Source organism: Bufo gargarizans, chromosome 5 (assembly GCF_014858855.1).
Source record: "Bufo gargarizans isolate SCDJY-AF-19 chromosome 5, ASM1485885v1, whole genome shotgun sequence".
Taxonomy (NCBI): domain Eukaryota; kingdom Metazoa; phylum Chordata; class Amphibia; order Anura; family Bufonidae; genus Bufo; species Bufo gargarizans.
The window spans coordinates 311815422-311829544 of record NC_058084.1 but is presented as its reverse complement, the minus strand read 5'-3'; positions in this window follow the sequence as shown (position 1 = coordinate 311829544).

Below are 14123 nucleotides of genomic sequence, written 5' to 3'. Positions count from 1 at the left end.
CCCTCCCCAAGACACTACAGTCGAGTAGACCAGAATTACGGGACACAGCGCTCGATACACTGCAACAAACAGCACGCTGTTTTTAAAGAACAAGTGAGCAAACTAACACGTGGGATGCCAAACAAAAAGGAACTACACGAACGGACTCACAGGGAACCAGGAGACTTGATTGGAGGCGGGTTTAATTGTTCATGCAGGGCTGCTCCTGGGAAGACATGTGGTAACGAGCTGCTAGCAGCAAAAGACAGTTTATATATATATATATATATATATATATATAATATAAACTGTATAGGTAAGATCTAACCCGGGGAAAATCCTATCCATGAACTTTAATAGGGGATTAACAGCTATTTAATATTACTACAATTATGAACATTGATTCCTGAATGAAATTAAGAATACAATTAATATCTGGATCAAGTAACAGCACTGATTATTTCCCATTATTATAAACTAATACAATCATAAACAGTGATCATTAAATGAATTTTGAACAATCATTAATTCGTTATTTAGATCAAGTATTACCACTAATATCGCTATTTTAAACTAAATAATACAATCTTGAACAGTGATCATTGGATGAATTATGAACAGTAATCAACTAACTATTTGGATCAAGTAATACCACTAACAATTCTCTGAATTGAATAACATCACTAATCATTTAATATTTGGACTAATCGATATCATTAATTAATTTTAGGATATATATATATATATATATATATATATATATATATATTAATTTTTGTGTTTTTGTATTTAGTATTTTTAATATTTTTAATATTTTTGTGTTTTTGTATTTTGTATTTTTTATATTTTTTATACATCTTAGACAATAGATAATATATTTTTGATCATGTATTCTTGATAGCAGGCAATATGTACTGACACATATAAAAGGTATTTGATTTCTGCTATGAATGCTGCTTACATTGTGTTTTAAAATAAGGTTTTTATTAATTAATTTGTATTTATATTGTTTTGTCTATTTTATGTTTAGGGTATATTAAAGTGTGAATTTTGAAGGCAGTTCCAGGTGATTGAGTGCCTGTTAATATCCATAAACTTAGAATATTAGTACTAAAAGTACTAAAAGACTGTGGGGTGGGCCTATATCCAGAAATTGAGACGGGTGAGCCACTATGTCAGCCACAATATATGGACTAATGTATATAGGGGCCTTTAAAGAAAAACACATATATGATTTAAAAAATACCTCTTTAATTGGGCCAAAGAAAACACTAAGTATTTCTAGGAAAGAAATAGCTGTAGAAAATATTTATATAGATGGATGTACACCTGGGCAACTCCAGGAATACAGTGGGGAAAATAGGTACAGGGTATTTGATACACTGGCGATTTTGCACATGTCCAGGCCTGTTTAAAGTTCGCCAAAGACCATCTGGATGATTCAGAGGAGGCATGGGAGAAGGTCATGTGGTCAGATGAGATGAAAATATAACTTTTTGGTGTCAACTCCCCTCGCTGTGTTTGGAGGAAGAAAAAGGATGAGTACAAACCCAAGAACACGGTTAAGCATTGGGGTGGAAACATGCTTTTGGGGTGCGTTCCTGTAAAGGGGACAGGATGACTGCACTGTATTAAAGGAAAGATGGATGGGGCCAATGTGATTTTCTGGATTTTATTCCTATTCTGTCTCTCACAGTTGAAGTGTACCTATGATAAAAATTACAGACCTCTCCAGTCTTTGTAGGTGGGAAAACTTGCAAAATCACCAGTGTATCAAATATTTATTTTCCCCACTGTATATGCTAGATGTAGATAAAGTAAAGATGAGTCGAACTGGGGTACCTAGGACCCACCATTAACCCCTTAAGGACCGGGCTCATTTTCACCTTAAGGACCGGGCCATTTTTTGCAAATCTGACCAGTGTCCCTTTAAGTGCTCATAACTTTCAAACGCTTTGACTTACCCAGGCCGTTCTGAGATTGTTTTTTCGTCACATATTGTACTTCATGACACTGCTAAAATTGGGTCAAAAAAGTTATTTTTTTTGCATAAAAAAATACATTTTTTACCAAAAATTTTGAAAAATTAGCAAATTTCAAAGCTTCAGTTTCTCTACTTCTGTAATACATAGTAATACCCCCAAAAATTGTGATGACTTTACATTCCCCATATGTCTACTTCATGTTTGTAGCATTTTGGGAATGATATTTTATTTTTTGGGGATGTTACAAGGCTTAGAAGTTTAGAAGCAAATTTTGAAATTTTTGAGAAATCTTCAAAATCCCACTTTTTATGGACCAGTTCAGGTTTGAAGTCATATTGTGAGGCTTAGATAATAGAAACCTCCCAAAAATGACCCCATTCTAGAAACTACACCCCTCAAGGTATTCAAAACTGTTTTTTCAAACTTTATTAACCCTTTAGGTGTTCCACAAGAGTTAATGGCAGATGGAGAAACAATTTTGAAATTTCTATTTTTTGGAAAATTTTCCAATATAATAAATTTTTTCCAGGAGTAAAATAAGGGTTAACTGCCAAACAACACTCAAAATGGGTTGCCCTGATTCTGTAGTTTGCAAAAACACCCCATATGTGGTCGTAAACTACTGTTTGGCCGAACGGTAGCACATAGAAGGAGGGGAACACCATATGGGTTTTGGAAGGCAGATTTTGCAGGACTGGTTTTGTTTATACCATGTCCCATTTGAAGCCCCCTGTTGCACCCCTAGAATAGAAATTTCAAAAAAGTGACTCCATCTAAGAAAGTACACCCCTCAAGGTATTCAAAACTGGGTTTACAAACTTTGTTAACCCTTTAGGTGTTCCACAAGAGTTAATGGCAGATGGAGAAACAATTATGAAATTTCAATTTTTTGGAAAATTTTCCAATATAATCAATTTTTTCTAGGAGTAAAACAAGGGTTAACTGCCAAACAACACTCAAAATGGGTTGCCCTGATTCTGTAGTTTGCAAAAACACCCCATATGTGGTCGTAAACTACTGTTTGGCCGAACGGTAGCACATAGAAGGAGGGGAACACCATATGGGTTTTGGAAGGCAGATTTTGCAGGACTGGTTTTGTTTATACCATGTCCCATTTGAAGCCCCCTGTTGCACCCCTAGAATAGAAATTTCAAAAAAGTGACTCCATCTAAGAAAGTACACCCCTCAAGGTATTCAAAACTGGGTTTACAAACTTTGTTAACCCTTTAGGTGTTCCACAAGAGTTAATGGCAGATGGAGAAACAATTATGAAATTTCAATTTTTTGGAAAATTTTCCAATATAATCAATTTTTTCTAGGAGTAAAACAAGGGTTAACTGCCAAACAACACTCAAAATGGGTTGCCCTGATTCTGTAGTTTGCAAAAACACCCCATATGTGGTCGTAAACTACTGTTTGGCCGAACGGTAGCACATAGAAGGAGGGGAACACCATATGGGTTTTGGAAGGCAGATTTTGCAGGACTGGTTTTGTTTATACCATGTCCCATTTGAAGCCCCCTGTTGCACCCCTAGAATAGAAATTTCAAAAAAGTGACTCCATCTAAGAAAGTACACCCCTCAAGGTATTCAAAACTGGGTTTACAAACTTTGTTAACCCTTTAGGTGTTCCACAAGAGTTAATGGCAGATGGAGAAACAATTATGAAATTTCAATTTTTTGGAAAATTTTCCAATATAATCAATTTTTTCTAGGAGTAAAACAAGGGTTAACTGCCAAACAACACTCAAAATGGGTTGCCCTGATTCTGTAGTTTGCAAAAACACCCCATATGTGGTCGTAAACTACTGTTTGGCCGAACGGTAGCACATAGAAGGAGGGGAACACCATATGGGTTTTGGAAGGCAGATTTTGCAGGACTGGTTTTGTTTATACCATGTCCCATTTGAAGCCCCCTGTTGCACCCCTAGAATAGAAATTTCAAAAAAGTGACTCCATCTAAGAAAGTACACCCCTCAAGGTATTCAAAACTGGGTTTACAAACTTTGTTAACCCTTTAGGTGTTCCACAAGAGTTAATGGCAGATGGAGAAACAATTATGAAATTTCAATTTTTTGGAAAATTTTCCAATATAATCAATTTTTTCTAGGAGTAAAACAAGGGTTAACTGCCAAACAACACTCAAAATGGGTTGCCCTGATTCTGTAGTTTGCAGAAACACCCCATATGTGGTGGTAAACTACTATTTGGCTAAACGGCAGGACATAGAAGAAGGGGAACGCCATATGGTTTTTGGAAGGCAGATTTTGCTGGACTGGTTTATTTACACCATGTACCCTTTCAAGCCCCCTGATGCACCCCTAGAGTAGAAACTCCATAAAAGTGACCCCATCTAGGAAACTACGGGATAAGGTGGTTGTTGTTTTGGGACTATTTTTGGGGTAAATTTGATATTTGGTTGCTCTATATTACTCTTTTTTGAGGCAATGTAACAAAAAAAATAAAATCTAAAATTGTTTCTACATTCGCTATTTAGTTTTGTGGAACACCTAAAGGGTTAACATAGTTTGTAAAGTAACTTTTGAATACCTTGAGGGGTGTAGTTTCTTAGATGGGGTCACTTTTTTGGAGTTTCTAGTCTGGGCTACATCAGGGGGGGCTTCTAATGGGACATGGTGTCAAAAAAAAAACTGTCCATCAAAATCTGCCTTCCAGAAACCGTATGGCGTTCCCTTCGTTCTATGCCCTGCCGTGCGGCTATATAGCCATTTACGACCACATATGGGGTGTTTCTGCAAACGACAGAATCGGGGCAATAAATATTTAGTTTTGTTTGGCTGTTAACCCTTGCTTTATTACCGGCAAAATGGATTTAAATTGAAATTTTGCCCAAAAATAGGTGTTTTGGCACCGTTTTTATTTTATATTTTTAACACCGTTCATCCGAGGCGTTTGGTCAAAAGTTATTTTTATAGCGACGACTTTTACGCACGCGACGATGCCCAATATGTATGGCTCTCAGACTTTGGAGACACTAAGCAGGCATCCTAAAACTGCGGCCCTCCAGATGTTGTAAAACTACAATTCCCACCATGCCCTGCTGATGGCTGTAGGTTGTCTGGGCATGCTGGGAGTTATAGTTTTACAACATCTGGAGGGCCGCAGTTTGAGGATGCCTGCACTAAAACTAATATTTTTGGGGGAAAGAAAAATAGTTTTCGTGTCTCCAAAGTCTGAGAGCCATAGTGTTTTATGTTCTCTAGTGAACTGTTGGGGATTATAAAAATTTAGTACTCCATGGAAGTGTGATACTCCCTGAAGCAATCGATAACGCAGAGGCCCGGATGATCGGGGCACGTGTCGCACTGAGTGGTGGTGTCCTTCCGTATCCCCCTCCTGCGACACACTCTGCACTTTTTTTGGGTTCGTCCCTTCTTTCCAGTATGGGGGACCACACCTGGAAAGTGTTGGCCAGGGACGATCCGGGCGCCTCCAGTTCCCGAGGTACTCCGGCCTGCTCTTTCCCGGTCCGAAAAGATCAGGTCCTTGAGGACTGCCTCATAGAATTGGAGGAATGTCCCTGTGCTGCCAGCGCTTCGGGATAGTACAAAAGAGTTGTACATGGCAACCTGCACCAAGTAGACCGCAACTTTTTTGTACCATGCCCGGGTTTTGCGCATGGCGTTATATGGCGTGAGGACTTGATCCGAGAGATCAACTCCTCCCATATACCGATTGTAGTCGACGATACAATCGGGCTTGAGGACCGTTGCCGCGGTACCTCGCACAGGGACTGGGGTGGTGCCGTTACCGTGGATTGTGGACAGCATAAGGACATCCCTCTTGTCCTTATACCTGACCAGCAACAGGTTTCCACTGGTAAGTGCACGGGTCTCACCCCTGGGGATAGGTACCTGGAGGGGGTAGGCAGGGAGGCCGCGCTGATTTTTCCGCACGGTCCCACAAGCGAACGTAGATCTGGCGGCAAGGGACCTGAACAAGGGAATGCTGGTATAAAAGTTATCCACGTACAAGTGGTAACCATTATCCAGCAGTGGGTACATAAGGTCCCACACGAGTTTCCCGCTAACACCCAGAGTGGGGGGACATTCTGGGGGTTGAATACGGGAATCTCGCCCCTCGTACACACGAAATTTGTAAGTGTACCCTGAGGTACTCTCACAAATTTTGTATAGCTTCACGCCATACCTCGCTCGCTTTGTGGGAATATATTGGCGGAAACTGAGTCTCCCCTTGAACGCAATGAGCGACTCATCAACCGCGACCTCCCTTCCAGGTACGTAGGCCTGCTGAAATGTGGCCCCAAAGTGATCGATGACAGGCCGTATCTTATACAGCCGGTCATAGGCAGGATCACCTCGGGGTGGACATGCTGCATTATCGGAATAATGCAGACATTTCCGGATGGCCTCAAACCGGGAGCGTGTCATGACCATACTGTACAGTGGGGTCTGGTACAGGACGTCCCCACTCCAGTATTGCCTGACACTGGGTTTTTGGACTAGACCCATATGCAGCACGAGGCCCCAAAATGTCCTCATTTCGGCTGCACTGACCGGCGTCCAGCCACCGGGTCTAGCCAAAACTGAGCCTGGGTTTTGAGCGACGAACTGTTGGGCGTACAGATTCGTCTGCTCCACCATCAAATTCACCAGTGGGTTACTGAAAAAAAAACTAAAATAGTCAATTTCAGTAAACCCCACTGTGGGAATCTGGATTCCAGGATTGCCAGCGAAATCCGGAATCTCAGGCTCAAAGTCCACTGGGGGACACCAGCTAAGTTCATCGGCAGGGGTCTCCGGTGAACTTATTTGGTGGGCCGGGAAACCAGTACGAACCCCAGGGCGGCTCGTACTAGGGTGGGCCACAGGATCCCTAGCATGTGCGGCCCCTGGCTCCGCCTGGCGGCGTCTCCGCCGCCTTGGTGGCTCATCGTCATCCGATGATGATGAGGAGGATGCTGATGATAAGAGGAATGTGGGGTCATCCTCATCCTCACTGGGGCTCTCGGAGTCGGAGGCAATCTGGGCATATGCCTCCTCGGCCGAGAACACCCGGCGGGCCATGGGTGTGTGTGCGTGTAGGTGTGCGTGTGTGTAAAACTTTATTATATGTGCGTGTGTGTGGGGGCAACGGGTGTTCGCGTACTAAAAAAAGGAAAAAAGGGCAAGTGTTAGGAAAAAAAAAAAGTTGCTGATTAGCGGTACAACGCTGATCAGCGGTGGGGCAGGCGATGCGCTAACAGTGGACGGACGCTAAAAAGTGCAGACCAGTCAGCGAACGCAGAAAAAAAAGTGGTGGTGAGGGGGCTAGTGGTGGTGGTGGGGGGGGGGGGTTGGGGGGAGTGGTGGGGGGATGGGTGGAGGGGGTGGGGGGGCTGGTGGTGGTGGGGGGCTGGTAGGGGGGGGCAAGTGGCAGGGGGGGGTCTGGGGTCTGATGGATCAAAAAAAGATTTGTGTAAAAGTTAAAAGTTTTTTTTTTTTTTTTTTTTTCCTAACTAACTTTTCCCTTCTTTCCCTGCCTAACGATGCCTCTCCCTCACTGACCCTAACCTACCTGGGTGGCGATGGGTGCAGGAGGGTGATGGATGGCGATTAGGGGGACACAGGAGCTGGTGCTGGACGATGCTGCCGGGTGCTCGTGCAGAACAGGAAGAGGAGGGGAGAGAGGAGCGCAGGAAGTTTGAATCTCGCGCCTCTCTCCCCTGCACCAATCAGCACCCTGGACAGCAGTGTTCAGCACCAGGGCCAGCACCGCCTCCTCAAATCCTCGGACTGCGATTGGTGGTGTATAATTACGCCACCGATCGCAGTCTTTTTCCGGTTCATCGGGTCACCGGACACCCGAATGGACCGGAAACGCAGAAAACCGCAGGTCTGAATTGACCTGCGGTTTTCTGCGATCGCCGATACGGGGGGGTCAAATGACCCCCCCCTGCGTTGTTACGGGATGCCGGCTGAATGATTTCAGCCGAAATCCCGTTCCGATTAACCCCCGCGGCGCCGGAATGCCGATTTTAAGTCAGGACGTACCGGTACGCCCTTGGTCCTTAAGGACTCGGGAAATAGGGCGTACCGGTACGCCCTGTGTCCTTAAGGGGTTAAAATGTATTCTGGACGCCCTCTGTACAGCTACATGTAAATATTATCTGCTCACACAGCAGCAGACAACAGGAGGTGCTACCAGATGATAGATTATGGGTAGAGATGAGCGAATTTCTCAGAAATTCAATTTGCCGAATTTTCCGAAAAAATTTGCTTTGATCCGAATATATTTGTGATGAATCGCGTTAAAAAATGGCTATTTCCGGGCTACATAGAGCCTTTATATGGGTGTAGAACACTGTGCCTTGCAGTAACACGCATAAGGAGTGTACTGGGGTAGTTAAATAATACTGTCAGTCAGTATGACATGTAGATGACAGGCGTCGCTATTAGAATCACTGCACACTTCACTTATTTGGGCAGTCACAGGGCCAAAACTGACCAAATAACTCAAGTATTAAATCCTTACAGGTCCATGTTAGCATCAAGAAGAAGCACACTCCTTTTACACCCTCGTCAGCTGATTCTACATAGATGTCTACAGAAACTTTTCTATTAAACGCTTATACAAGTAGAGCCCCCCGACAGAGTGGAGAGGGTGTCAGCAGTAAGTTTGTGTTGAAGTCACTGATTATTTGGCCCTTCCTCTGATCCATGAGAACAATAACCCACAAAAAACGGATGCTGTCTGGGGAGCATATGCCTTCACTCGGTCAGCATTTGCTCAGTAATCCATCAATGACTATTGGTAATGCCCAAAAAAACAGGAGTGGATCTAAAACAAAGATAACACGTGAAGGTTATATTTGCATGTCTTCTGTGTTTTGTACCCAGACCTGCTTTTGGCTACCAAATCATAAGCCAATTCTGATGGGACCATACAGGCCTTACAGCTGCTACACAGACAGGATCTGTTGTGTGTCTCATTTTATCTTCCTTCTGAACGATCAGAAGAACGGTCAAATAAATGGTGATTTTAAGACAAAGACAATAGCGACCTCGTCATAGAGTGGGGAGGGTGGAAACAGCATGAGAAGTCCACAGAGTGGCACTATGACATAGTGGTGATGTAGAAGCAGCATGAGGAGACCACCAAGTGGCACAATAACAGGGTCTGGAGGTGGCGGCAGCATCAGGAGGCCACAGAGTGGCACAATGACAAAGTGTGGAGGTGACAGCAGCATTATGATTAGGCCACAGAGTGGCACGGTGACATAGTGTGGAGATGGCAGCAACAGCAGCAGCATGATACCACAGAGTGGCATGGTGACATAGTGTGGACATGGCTGCATCAGGAGGCCACAACGTGGCAAGGTGACATAGTGTGGAGATGGAAGCAACAGCAGCATGATACCACAGAGTAGCAAGGTGACATGGTATGGATAGGGCAGCATCAGGAGGCCACAGAGTGGCAAGGTGACATAGTGTGCAGATGGCAGCAGCGGAAGCATGATAGCACAGAGTTGCAAGGTGACATAGTGTGGACATGGCAGCATTAGGAGGCCACAAAGTGGCAAGGTGACATAATGTGGAGATGGCAGCAACAGCAGCAGGATGATACCACAGAGTGGCAATGTGAAATAGTGTGGACATGGCAGCATCAGGAGGCCACAGAGGGGCATGGTGACATAGTGTGGACATGGTAGCAACAGCAGCAGCATGATACCACAGAGTGGCATGGTGACATAGTGTGGAGATGGATTATCTAATCTGATGCATCAGGCATTGGTGGGTGAAAATACTGGCTAATCGACACCTGATTCATCTTGACAAAAGTAAGTCTCTACATATTTTGGGTAGACAGGCAAGCTCTTCTTGGGGTAACTATGGCCCCCGCCGCACTAAACACCCGCTCTGATGCCACACTACTGGCCGGGCAGGACAGCTTTTCCAGGGCAAATTCGGCCAGTTGCGGACACAAATCCAGTTTGGCTGCCCAGTAGTCCAGCTTATCTTCTATGACAGCTGGCAGGGTGCTGTCAGAGTAGGCCACCACCTGCTGGTTCAGGTCCTGCTCCAGGTCTACCTGCTGCTGCTGGTGAGTAGTTTCTTCACTATACTGGTGAAGAAAGCTGCTCATCAGCGACTCTAGACTCAGGCTGCTGGTGCTGCTGTTATTTGCGTCGAAGTTGAAGATCCAGTCAACCAATCAAGAACCGCTGGGTTGCTAGTCAAGACACGACCGCTAGCTGACATGTGGACCTGAGGCCTCAGGAAGAAACCCCTGCTGCCACACCCCCTTACTCTGATGCGACCTGTGCCTGCGCCAGAATCATTTGCACCTCTGACACTCCCCTGTGCAGGGCCTGGCACTTCTCTGTCTGACATACTTTTAGCTGAACTAAATAAATTAAAAGCAAATATAAACACCCCTAAAAGCACCAAATATATTTACAGTATCTTTTTTTACTAAAGGATTTGAAATTGGCAACAAAACAATTTCTAAGTAAATAACACCAAATGTGAACTGCGTCTATTTTTCTCGTATTGGAAATATGACAATAAATGCTTTTTAGGCAAATAACAACAAATATGAACTTAGTCTATTTTTCTCTTTTTCTCTAGAAATATGGCAATACACGCTTTTACTGCAAATAACACCAAATGTGAACTGCGTCTATTTTTCTTGTATTGTAGTGAAAAATGACAATAAATGCTTTTAGTGCAAATAACACCAAATGTAAACTGTGTCTATTTTTCTCGTATTGTAGTGAAATATAACAAGAAACGCTTTTAGCGCAAATAACAGCAAATATGAACTTAGTATATTTTTCACTTTTTCTGTAGAGATATGTCAATAAACGCTTTTAGCGCAAATAACAACAAAAGTGACCTGCGTATATATTTATCTTATTCCACAGATAAAAGCCACTAAAGGCTTTTCAACATAGCACTTGCACCCCAATAACTAATTGCTGGAATGACCGAGCTGTATTATGAGACTATCTGGATCCCCAAGTAATGGTTCCCTGCACTTGTAAATCGCTTTTTTCACAATGAGGATTTTCCTATAACTCTCCCTAGCATCTGCACACGAGTCTCCCAGCCTGTGAAATGATTCCTCTCACTATCCTTTCCCTGCACTAGTAAATCTCTTCTTTCCCTTTTTTTTTAAACAATTAGTTTTGCTTTCACTCTCCCTAGCGCCTTCATATACGTCTGTCCCTGAACAAAGTACAATAGTGAATGGCAGACTCTAAGATGACATCACCGGCCTGGCTAGCTGCTGATTGGCTACATGCATGGCATTATGGGTCATCCTGCCTTCCCAGAGTTCCTTGCTGCATGTCCTCACATGTGTAGCTGCCATTTTAGCCGCCATTGTAGCCAGCTAGCCGTCATGTTAGGAAAAATTGCAATTCATTACCACAAAGCGCATTTGTTCAGAATCAAATTTTTCCTGAAATTCGGAACGAATTCGACTTTGTCAGTTTCGATTCGCTCATCCCTAATTATGGGGGTACCTGCTGCAGCATTGAGAAGGCAGGTCCCTGGTTAAAGAGGTTGCTGACTCTGGTTGGCCTGCCTCTTTACCTAGACGTCATCTCAGCCATCCGATGCATCTCTAATTAAAAAAAAACCTCTGTAGTTTGTGAAATAATCTACACAGTTTTTTATATGACCATTGGCTGGTTGAGGTGCTGTATGTTATCTATTTATGTGTTGTGCATTTATTCTACTGTATCTGCAGTACTCAGACGTAGAGGTATCTGCCAAGTTTGGTTTGTTATATAATGTTTGTAATGCTAATGCTATGTACTGCACACTCAGATGTTCCAGCATGAGCCAGGCAATGCCACAGTTAACAATCTTTGCCAAGCCCTCTGTGGAGCTCAGGGTGTGGACTGGCTCCACCCCATAGTTCTAGAACTTTCTAGTCAGTGTTGCTATAGAGAGGGTGAAAGAAGTGCTCTTTTCCCATATACTCCAGCTCCAAGCCCTAGAGCCTCGGTCAGCTCCACAAGCTCTAGGAGAATCAAGCATGCAAGAACTAAAGCAGGAAGATTTGCATGGCTACAGCGAGAGAGAGAGATAGAGAGAGAGAGAGAGAGAGAGAGAGAGAGAGAGATACAACAAGGTAACCCAGCTTAAAGGGAATCTGTCACTAGCATATTAGCAAAAAAATTTTTTTCATGAATCTATGTGTAATAAAGTGCCTTATTTCCATATGTCTTGTTCTTTTTTTTCTGCGTCTTGTCAATTCTTAAAAAAACGCTTTTTATGATATGCAAATTAAGCTGTAAGGAGCCCAGAGGGCTTATCCAAACTTTGCTGCTGCAGAGGGATAATAAGTTAAGACATCCTATGCACCCCAGAATAATGGACACTACAGCCACAGTTGCCAGAGCACAGCTATTAGAAGATCCCTATAACAAATATTTTAGCCAGTATAATCTAAGGGCCAATGCCATATGTATTCATTTGCATAGCTCATGCTGGGGCATCTGGGAGGACTTTGTATTCTAAACATACCACTGCTGAATGTACTAAAACTTCAATCCTGCATACAATAAAGAGAGACTCTTCTAAAAGTAGCTCTGTCAGTATGATCCGAAGTCAATTCGCTCATCTCTAGATGTATCATGATGGGTAGATAAGTGTGGTAACATCCACCTCCCATTGTGCCTTCAGAAAGCGTTGGAGGATGCAAAACAATAATTTGCGGCTGCATGCTGCATAGTCTGTCCCGTACCTGTGTTGCTATGCTCTGTATCCACCAATAAAGAAAATTGATTTTACTGGAGGAAGTGCCGCAATCAATGCTTTCGTGTTGTGGATTGATATTCTACTACCATTCAGCGCTGAGCACCCTTCGACCGTGTGGAGCACCTGCGTAGACAATTGTAAAAAAAAATAGACATATTAGGTATTGCCACGTCTGCTATGACTGGCTCTATAAAAATGTTGCATGATTCACCCCTTCAGGTGAAGGCAATAAAAAAAATTATAATAATAATAATAATAAAAAATTTATAAACACTGTGCCTTTGCTTCTCAAATTCTAAGCTGTCTAAACAACCTAAAAAATGTAATTGACATTTAAAAAATGATGTCAACATTAAGAAGATATATGGGAAAGGTTAACTAATAACTATTTTATGAGGTATCACTATCCATATTAAAAGAAGAGAAATACAATTTTGGATATTTTTTTTTAAAAATAAATAAAGCTGAAACATATCAACTCAAGTTTACCACTAACATCAAGTACGATGTGTCCTGAGAAATCTCAGAATGGCTTGGGTAAGTAAAAGCACTCCAAAGTTATTACCCAAAGTTTTACCTTTATTACATAAAGTGACATGTCAGATTTACAAAAAACAACCTGTTCCTTCAGGTGCAAAATGACAGGGCCCTGAAGGGGTTAAACAGCTGCAGATATAATTGTGTTTTTATTCATATGCAAATGCACTATTTGGATGACTAGCAAACAGGGCTGAATCTTTGGAGCACTACTTTTGTAGAACCCCCTGTGCTCTGCACACTCCTGTCACAACCAGACATCTGAGAAGCTCTGACAGATGCCTTTCAGAACCTCCTCCTTGAGCTTTCTTTATTTTGGTTTTCAGTTCCTCATCTCGTTAGCCTCTCTCAACTGTCTTGTAGTTGGACTGATTGCATCCCTTTAAATTCCTCCCCATAATGCATTAGTGTGCGGTTTATACAACTTCCTGGAGTGTGTGTGCATGCTGATCCTATTTCCCAGTCTTCTACAAGATAAGTGTTGTACATTCATTTGTGATTTTATGTTTGCTGGATCCCAGGTGACCCTGACTCCCTCCGTGTCTAGTGTAGGGAGCCGGTGGTCGTGTCCCCTCACTATTGTAGGGTGTTCAGGTGTTATATAGTCGAGGTACGAGGATATGCGATCATCCACCATTGGGGTGTTCGCATAGGCTGAGCAGAGTCAGGGAGAGTGCCAGGTCTTATGCAGGGGTCTCCCTTTTGTTCCTTAGTTTTGTATCCAGTGAGTCATATATTCATTTTGCATTGTCTTGTTTCCTGTACACCTTCCGTGACATTATAAACCGCCAAAACCGTCTCAAGCATGGATCCGGTTTCACTTTTGACTGAACGCTTCCAGGGTCTTTCATTAAAGGTAGCTGATCTCCGTAAGACTCTTTCTCAGTTTC